At 45.7% G+C, this 8827-nt stretch overlaps 1 protein-coding gene across 4 annotated transcripts in view; it reads left to right on the top strand.

Annotated features, from left to right (window-relative positions):
- Window positions 1–1143: 1143 nt before the first annotated feature.
- WIPF3 (WAS/WASL interacting protein family member 3) overlaps window positions 1144–8827 on the top strand; it is a 57070-nt gene continuing 49386 nt past the window's right edge. For 2 of the 4 annotated variants that reach the window (XM_075922137.1, XM_075922138.1), the window contains exon 1: window positions 1144–1516. The gene's annotated coding sequence lies outside the window, so the exon portion shown is untranslated. Of the gene's footprint in view, window positions 1517–1883; window positions 1900–3957; window positions 4111–8827 lie in introns of those variants that run through there. The other 2 variants (XM_075922139.1, XM_006133225.4) reach the window with 2 other exon arrangements.

Here is an 8827-nt window from a genome sequence, read left to right as displayed (position 1 = left end):
GTCCAATGGCCTACGCAGTGGAAAGCTTTGCCTTCCCAAACCGCCAGGCACAGCCCTGCCACATTCCACCTCCAGAATGCCTGTAATAGGCATTTTGGGGGTGGGGTGTTGCTGCCCTCCCTGTGCTTCTGGTCGGGGAGGCTGTAACCACATGGCCTCCTCCCTCCTCTGATACTCCATGAGCTGCACCATGCAGCCTCCTCCCTCCCCCTGTGCTCCAGGGGCCCGGGAGATAGGAGCCATGCTGCGTGACCTCTTCTCTCCCCCAGTGCTCCTGGAAGGATACATGCATGCACCCCCTTGTGTCTCTTCCCATCCCTAAGGGAGGGGAGGGGGAATGTGCTCTTAGGGGCAGGGTCTCAGCAGAGTGGGTGGAGCTGTAGGCAGGGCTGGGAGCTTGCCCCTCCCCCCAGCCCCAGCTGCACCAAACCCATGGTGATGGACCACAGATGTTGCCAGACTAGAGAGTGTTGGACTACAGAGGTTCAATGTGTACTTAAAATCTTGCAGGATGTAAAAACAGCTCGTTTAGATTTTCTAAAACACCTGAACATGATTTTCATTGATGCAGATCTGAGGAAATGAGCATCCATTGAAGATGATTAAACAGTCCCAAGACAGAGGATTTCCTGTTAAACCACAAAAGCTTTTTCTAAGAGCTGTTCTTGGGAGGTTACAAATTTCACTTGTAGTTTCATCAGCTCTTAACAACCTCTTTCCCCTCCCTTCTCCCCCCAATATTTTGCATGGTAAAATCTGGGTGTTAGGGCTTCCAGAATGTCCAAACTCCAGTCCAGGTACTGGCTATGAATCTATTCTACGTGAAGTAGTGGAGTGTGGATTTTTACAGTGGAATTGGTGGTGCTGCGCTCCTCGGTTTAACAAGCAATAGTTTTTGGATTTTAAATACTCCAAATCTAGCAAGCTCTAGGGGCTGGGTATATTTGTGTTGTGTAGGTGCCAGGGGTTTGCAACAGGATTTGGAATTTGTATTTGTTTTTATAATTAGAGACTTATATGGGGGGGGAGGTTAGCTTTAAAAACTGCCAGGCTCCAGGGAGTAGAACTGTAGCTTTTCAGCGCTATTGGACCCGCATTCACCGGCTCCGGCGCAGTGTGGGGGCTGAGTGAGTCGTGGCGGGGAATCCGGGCAGCCAGGCGCACCAGAGGGCTGGGGCGGGCGTGCTACTGCACTGCTGCTCCACGCCGTGCCGAGGCCCGGACAAGCCTGGGACCCTACAGGGACAGTGCAGCTCGGGGGCTGACACCAAAGACGCTCGGGGTCCCGACGCTTTCCTTGGAGAGGGGCTGCGCGAGCCTCGCTTCTGAGCCAAGGGCCGGCGTCGCCGGGGAAGCCTGGGTCGGGCAAGCCGGGCTGCGGAGCAGGTGGGAGGGGAGAGCCCCGCCCCCGCCTTCCCACGGCGCCGCCCGGCACCTCGCGGGCAGCGCGCAGGGCCCCAGCGGGAGCGGAGCAGCAGCAGCCGCAGCGCGTCTCTGTGGCGCGGACCGCGGGCAGGTCAGTGAGCCAGGCTGGGGCGCGCGGGGTCCTGCCCCCTCCCGGGCGCTTGGGGCACAACTGCGGGGCTCGCTTCGCTGCGCGCCCTGCCTCCCGCCCCTCCTCAGCTCCGCGCCGAGCTCCCTGGCAGCAGCTCGCCCGCGCCCCAACGAGGAGGGGACTCCCTGGAGGGAAGGCGTCGCGCTTTGCTCTGGGGCTCGCCTGCCCAAGGAGAGGCGACTTGGCGGCGCGTCTGGGCAGTGCTCGGGACGTGGGCTGGATGCCAGCCGTGGGGAGGGCGCTGCACAGCCTGGGCCCCCTGCGTTACCAGTGCCCGCCAGCAGGGGTCACTGGTACCTGGGGCGGAGGGGGCACAGGGAGGGCCTCGCAGTGCTGCAGGGCAGGTAGGTAGGGGCATCCCATTGCGCAATTAAAATGTGGAGGGGGGCATAGGTGGGCGGTGCACCGCCTGAATGGTACCAGGAGTAACCTATGCCCGGCCAGCCATGATTGTGTATCTGACTATTGATAAAACACCTAAGTGGAAAGGGCCTGCTTCTGAACAGCCTACGTTCCCATCCACAGCCGCATTTGTAACTGATATTTTAAATGTCATCCTTGGCATCAAAAATGACACCCACTTGGTGACGCTGCTGACGATATCCGGGGCTTCTAGGTGGATCTACTCAACCTTCTTGTTTGTCCAGCATTTTTAAAGTGTTAGCTGTAGTGGTTATATAAATAATTATAAGTCCCTTGTATAAAAATATGAAACAGTAAGGATTTCTTTGAGACCAAGATTTTTGCCCTAGGTGCTTCCATCCCAAGTTAGACAAGAACCAACACAAACTGAAAACGGATGGTGGATGGCTGGTAGAGTAGCAGTAAATAAGAAGGAGGAGGGTACTGTGGCTGGCTACCATGTGGATTTCATGTTAGTTATGGACTTAATGTCAGTCTTTTTCTTTAAGCCTCTTCAAATAAAAATAACTTGTAAGAATTTATAAAGTTTGTTGTAGTTCACCTTTTTCCTGTAGTTCTTATCCTGGGAATCTTGTGCACCTGCTATCTAATAGCTTCAGAGGGATAGCCAAGTTAGTCTGTAACTGGAAAAACTTAAAAAACAACAAATAGTCTTGCAGCACCTTAAAGACCAATACAACATGAATGAAGAAGAAGTGGGTTGTGCCCACGAAAGCTCATGATACCATCTATGTGTTTTGTTAGTCTTCAAGATGCTGCAAGACTATTTGTTGTGTTTTAAGTTTTTCCTGCTATCTGATAGTCAGGAGCGGCCCTAGATGAGCTGCCGGCAACTTGGCGCCCTAGGCGAAATGCACGATCGGCGCCCTCCACCTCCAAAGCCCTCACCGGCCGTTTATCTTGGCGCCCTAGGTGACCGCCTAGTTCGCCTGTATTGACAGGCTGCCACTGCTGATAGTTATTCAAGAATAACGTTAAAAGTTATATTCAGTACGTATAAACTGTGTGTGTGTGTGTGTGTGTGTGTGTGTAAGTGTAAGACTTACTGTACTTAGTGATTTAGATTTATCCACGTTATCCATATACTCTCCTGACAGTACTATATGCTAACTAGAGGGGTTTTTTATGCTTCATGTGTCTCACATTCTTGAAAGAGTGAGATTATGTCACCGACTTTGTGGGGAGGGAGGTTGGAGGAAGTGTGTGGTTGTGTAGTTACAGTTAAGAACACCAGGAATTCTAGGAATAGGAAAGAGGCCTCCGGGACAACATGCCAGTCCTTTTTTAGTTTGTTGCTGAAAACTGGATAGTTCTGGTTAAATATATTAGAATAGTAACAAAATCTTGCTAAAATTATAACAATTATAATTTGAATTAATTCTAAAGAAGAGAGGAACTTCAGATATATTGTAGGTGGAGGTCATTTCTATACAGAATAAATATGGAGCGATCTTTACTTAGGGTATACATTTTCCAAATACTTCTATTTCATTGGAAGTATTACTTAAAATCATCTTCATCTATAACATAGGTACTGGTTGCAACATGTGTCATATTATTGAACAATCTATCTATTAATGTAACTAATTTTTTTATATCTCAAATGGTATGTTCTACAGATGTGTCAGAGTTTGTGTTCATGTAGTTAAACATGAAAATGTAAATTAAACAGGCTCAAATAAAAATAGAAGTTTAACTTTTTCTGTTAAATCAGAGTATTTTGTCTAAGTTTTGTAACTTTAATAGAATTATTTTTTTAAAAGAAATGTGGCTAAGTTATTACTATTAATTTAACACCTATCTATATATTTTAAAAATGTGCATCTGTCTGAGACTATCTTTGTTCTAGAGCTCCTCTTAAACAATAAGAGCTAGGACCACCAAATTTGGCAGGCACTTCCTCTTATCCTAACTTAAAACAAAGTTAAGGTCTGGTTGTTCCAGGAAAATGGAAAGTACTGAGACTGGCACTGTTTTCCATAACACGGAAAGAGTGGGGGAACATAGAGGAGGGACATGATACTGAGAGTGGCTACTGCGGGCAGTGAGTGTTGGGTAGAGCTTTACTGCTGCACCCACCCAGAGTGGCTAGCTGATGCTAGGTCTCATCATTTTGCCTGCCACCAGACCAGGTAAGCACCCTCTCCTTACCTCAAACCCTTTCCCCCTTGGCTGCAGCTTGGGACTTGCCATTCTGAGTCCCTCCTCACCCCCTAACCCTCACTCTTGCACCTCCCTCACTGGCCAGCTCCCTCCCTGAAGGACTGGGGAAATGTCAGGGAAGTCTTCCAGTTATAAATATATAACATAAGTTGTCTTTGGACAAGTTTTACTTTGCTGTAACAGTCAATGTAATTAACCTAGCTGCTGAAATGATTTGAGACAGACTCCTGCTTCCCTGCCACCTTCCAGGCATAGAAGTTCCTAAACTCAGCAGAATTCCTGTGTGTGTGATACTTACATAGAAGAGCAAGCCACAAAGAAGCTATGCTGGGGAATTATGCAACTTTATTCTTTGATGTCTGACTGCATTAGCTTTGGGGGGTGATGGATGGAGGAGTTGTTGGGCGTGTCCTGGATGCTGTTGCAAGTGAAGTACATGGATTCACTGGTCTAAACATTGACATGATGAAGTGCACAGTGCTCCTACCAGGGGACAGAGTCAGGAGCTGGCAATTCTCCCACCTCACTCTGACTGGAGTGCAGAGCACTCAAACCCCTATGCTGTGACCCCACCCCTTAGTGGGAGCACTCAGGACAGAGCCGGGCAATCCCCAAGCCTCCTACCCAGCAGGCTCACTGGGCAGGCTGAGCCGGGGGGGTGGGGAGGCACGCTTTTATCGCACCCCATTTTTACTGTTTTCTGAAACACAGGGTGCACATCTGTTATATTTCATTGTCTGTTACTGCCTATATATTGTATTATAGAATAAAAGACGACTGTTAGAATATAATCAGATTTAAAATGACTACTAACTTCGAATTTTCTCATTCTAGCCTTTGGTTTAAAAATGCTATGTCTGTTATACAATTGTCCTTTTAAATTTAAGATCTGTAGGGTTTTTTTTAAAGATAAAAGAAAGAAAATATAAATTTATTTCAGTAAGAATTTAATCAAATTCAATATTTTTCTGAATGTCTGATCCTAAAAAAAATCTGAATAGATTTTCTTTATGCTTTCAAAAATATTCACCTCTGGGCTGGGACTTTTAAGTGTGAGAATTTCAGCCTGAAAGCAGGTATTTTGGAAAATCAAAGTACTGAAATTAGGGGCTTAAGCTGGGGAAAAAAATGATATTTTAACAGTAACAGGCTAATGAGTAAGTGAATTCTAGCAGGAATATATATAGAAGAACCTGCAGAGCTTCATGATGTTTGTGCAGAATACAGAACAATATCTCTTGTGGCTAAATACTGAGTTCATTCCAATAGAACCAGGGATGTCTTCATTTAAAAGTACAGGTTGAACCTCTCTCATCTTGGATCTGACTAGTGCCTAATCAGAGAATTTGCTGGACCACATGAGGTCAGTATTCTGTAGTAGCATTACCAACACTTCCACTGCTTACTGGGCTCTTAGAGGACGTGTAGTGGTAAATTGGAGCTAAATGACAGCACAGAATGCAGAGCCAGACTGGTGCCTGTAAACAAACTTTATGGGACTGCAAAAAACTTACCGTGTGTGGCCAAGTGTACATTTGGCTAACTAAAATCATGCTGGACTGCAGATGTTGCTGGACTAGAGAGAGCTGAACTAGAGAGATTCAACCTGTAGTAGTGCTACCTATCAGACTGCTTTGTATGCTGGTACTTGAGGCTTGAAAGTGGAATATTCTTTTCTACAAAAGATCTACATGTTTCATAGGCTCCTGTGTCTACGGAGGTGTGTCTTCCCTGTAATACTGACCAGATCTACCTCGGTTCATCTATCAAAACTAGATAAGAACAGGCATATTAATAGTAGCATAACCTTGCTTTTTTTTTTTTCTTTCTCTGACTTCCAACAGAGAAAGCTGGGCCTCAAAATAGAGTCATGTCCAGGAGACAGTACAAGGCATTTGCAATGTCACTTGGAGTCGGGCTCCAGCGGGGAAAGACTACTTTGATTTGCAGCCTGGGTTCCACATGAAACCTGCTGGAGGAGTGAGGAGTCAGATCATCCTCCAGGCACCGATGATATGCCCCTTCCTGGGAAATGTTGCCCATTTTTGGGGCACTATTGCCTGGCCGTTAGTAGGGTTGTTAGCACATAGTCATTTAAATGATTAACCAATAAGCCTAGACTTATTGATTAATCCAGACGACTACACACCCACCCACACACACACACCCACCCCTTGCTGCCTCTGTATCAGAGGCAGCAAGGGGGAGGAGGAGGTGGAGGCAGGTGCTCATGGAGGACCGGCTTTTAAGCTGGCTCTTCATGCATGCTTGCTCCCATGGAGCTTCCCCCCCTTCCTCCTCCCTCCCCCCCACCTCCTACAGAGGCAGCAGTGTGGGGCGGGAAGGGGGGGGCAGGCGGGAGCCAGTGCTTGAGGGTGGGAAGCCAGCTTAAAAGCCAGCTCCCTCTGAGCGCCAGATCCTACAGAGCCGCCTGCCCCCCTCCTCACCTGCTATCTCTGATAGGGAGGCAGGTGGGAGCTGGTACTCACAGGAAGCTGGCTTTTGAGCCAGCTGTCTGCATGTATCAGCTCATGTGGAGCTGTCTGCCTCCCCCCCTCCCCTTTGCTGCCTCCCACAGAGGCAGCAAGGGGATGGGCTGGCATGAGCCAGTGCTCGGAGGAGTTCCTGAACACCAGCTTGCTCTGCTGGTACAGGTGCACCGCTGCGCTCTGATAGAGGCAGCAGCACAGGGTGGCCGGGGGCTTTCTGGGAGTGGGGCTGGGAGCGCACTGGCTGCTGGCCCTGCTCCCGAGGAGTATTTTAATAACCATGTAACTGATCAAATGTTTCATGGCTACACAATTACTAAAATGCACGTTATCTAACATCCCTAGCTGTTAGCTTCCTGGTGGAGTGGGAGTTGCAGTACATTTTCTACTGCCAGATTCTGTGCTAGCAGAAACCCATGCAGCCCTTGGGTGGATCAAGGCCAGTGGAAATGTTCGAGATTTAAGTTGGTGTAACCAAGAGCAGAATTTGATCAGGGCAATTTGCTTAATTACATAGTAGCATTTTCTTCCAAGGCACTCGTCTTGCAAGTGAAGGTATAATTGATTTCAATAGGATTTTTGTGTGGATATTTGCAGAACTGGTTTTCAGTACATTCCATTGAGAATGAATGGGCCTATTCTGCTATGATTTACAATCCTGTAAATCCAAAGTAGTTTTAACTTTGAGCAGAATTTGCCACAGTAATTGTAAGTAATTGTAAAGTTCTAAAGAACTTTATATCTAAAAACTAAATTGGCATGATTATGCACTTAATGAAAGGCAAGGGCTTTATTTGTTAGGCTGTAAAAATGTGGAGTTCTTAATGTTTATATTAGGGTACATCAGTCTGTGATACTTTGTACTTCTGATGAACTGCATATCACTGTTAAACTCTTAGTACTCTCTTGGTACCACTCCATTTAGTCTCTAAGGGCACGTCTACACTATGGGATAAGATTGACTTAAGTTACGAGACTTTAGCTACGTTAATTGTGTAGCTCAAGTCAAAGTACCTTAACTCTACTTTTGGTGCTGTCCACACTGAGGGAAGTCGAAGGGAGAACGCTCTCCCTTCGACTTCCCTTGCTCTTCGTGGAAGCAGGACTACCAGCATCAACCGGAGTGACCCTCTTAGTTTGAATTAGCATGTCTTCACTGGACCCACTAATTCGAACCCTGGAAGATCAACAGTGGCAGCTTCAAACTTCTCTGTAGTGTAGACGTACCCTAAGGACTCTATTACCAAGAGAGATTGGCTCCTAATTTATGTCCTTGGTAATTTCTTACAGAGTCTATATGCTGTTTACTTTTGCGCTTTCATTTTTAATTATAAAAAGTCATTCTGACTGAAAATTTCAGTTAGTTCTTTTTGTATGAAGAAACATAACATCTGGTGCTTTAAAATTACATGGTTTGGTTTCTATTGGAAGTAAAATCCCAAATGACTAATTCTGAACATTGCAGCCTCTTTCAAAGTGTTTCCAATGTGGTTTAAGTAAAGCAGAAAAATTAATCTTGCTATGTAATGTATATACACTTCACTGTTTTTGTCTATTTCACTTGTGTGTGTCTATTGTGGAGTTTTATAACATTTGTGGTGCACCTGTACCAGCAATTTCAGCTGTTCTTTAGTGTTTGACAGGAGCAAGTGGTGGACATAATTAATCATATTGTCTGTTCTTCAGGACTGGAAAGAAGACTTGAACAGATGTTTCACAATGCAGATTCTCTAATGTATTTTTATGTTTATAAATCTGTACTTTTCCCATGATATAAAGAATTTGATTTGACTGGATATTTTAAAGAGTAGAACTCAGGACAATGTTTTTAAATTTTAATTAGCAGAAACCATATTTAACTATCCAAAACTGCTTTTGAAAAGTAGGAGCACAGTAAATTGTTTGCCTTCTTTCTTTCTTCTACTAATCAACAAACTGTATGTACATATCACCTAATCATGCCTTATCCTGTGCTTGCAGAACAACTGACATTCGTCCCAAGCTGTCCTGGCCCCTAAAAACGTCAATTACCCCCCCCCCCCAAAAACAACAACAAAGCACTATACAGAAATTGTCTAACCCAATCAAAGTGCATGAGTGCTGTACAATTATTTCTCCATAATACATTCAGCCTGAATGAAGAAGTCTTTATTCTGTCTTAGTGACTATGCAATATGAAAATCTGATGGCTGTAGAA

This window comes from Pelodiscus sinensis, chromosome 2, assembly GCF_049634645.1.
Source record: "Pelodiscus sinensis isolate JC-2024 chromosome 2, ASM4963464v1, whole genome shotgun sequence".
In the NCBI taxonomy this organism is placed as follows: domain Eukaryota; kingdom Metazoa; phylum Chordata; order Testudines; family Trionychidae; genus Pelodiscus; species Pelodiscus sinensis.
This window is presented reverse-complemented; position numbering and strand designations above follow the sequence as displayed.